Here is a 973-nt window from a genome sequence, read left to right as displayed (position 1 = left end):
TTCACTTTATTCAATAACAATTTTTACTGAATAAACATCAATAATAACTTTATTGAAAATAGAATATATCTTTGTTTACAAACTATGAGTTTTAGGACATAAAACCCAACAAACTCCCACTTGGACTAAAACTCTAGTTGGGTTTTATAACTGTGAGTAGAGAGAAATACAATAAACTAGGGCATCACATACTGATGCCTTTTCTCCCACTTGCCCTAAATTACATAACTCGTAGTCCTAGACTCACTAGGTGCCCTTCAAACACTTTAGCCGTGAGGGGCTTTGTAAATGGATCAGCAATGTTGTGCTCTGAAGCTATCTGTGTGACGATCACATCTCCTCGTTGCACAATCTCCCTTATGAGATGATATTTGCGTTCAATATGTTTTCCTCGCTTATGGCTTCTTGGTTCTTTTGAATTTGCAACTGCTCCACTGTTATCACAATAAAGAGTGACGGGAAGATGCATATTTGGAACGACTTCCAAATCAGTTAAGAACTTCCTAAGCCATACAGATTCTTTCGCTGCTTCACAAGCAGCAACATACTCAGCCTCCATGGTGGAATCAGCAATGCAACCTTGCTTTATGCTTCTCCATATTATTGCTCCTCCGCTCAGAGTGAAGACAGATCCTGATGTCGATTTCCTCGAATCTACATCGGTCTGAAAATCTGAGTCGGTGTACCCTATAAGGATCAGATCCTTAGCACTGTACATTAGCATATAGTCCCTCGTTCTCCTAAGATACTTGAGGATATTCTTAACGGCAGTCCAATGAGCACGTCCCGGATTGGACTGATATCTGCTGACAATTCCCACAGCATAGCATATGTCGGGTCGGGTACAAAGCATGGCATACATCAGACTACCGACCGCTGATGCTTAGGGAATGTGTTTCATATCCTCAACTTCTTGAGGTGTCTTAGGACTTTGTTCCTTCGACAAATGAACTCCATGCCTGAAAGGTAATAA

The sequence above is a fragment of the Cucurbita moschata genome, unplaced genomic scaffold, assembly GCF_002738365.1.
Source record: "Cucurbita moschata cultivar Rifu unplaced genomic scaffold, Cmos_1.0 Cmo_Scf00049, whole genome shotgun sequence".
Lineage (NCBI taxonomy): Eukaryota > Viridiplantae > Streptophyta > Magnoliopsida > Cucurbitales > Cucurbitaceae > Cucurbita > Cucurbita moschata.
This window is presented reverse-complemented; position numbering follows the sequence as displayed.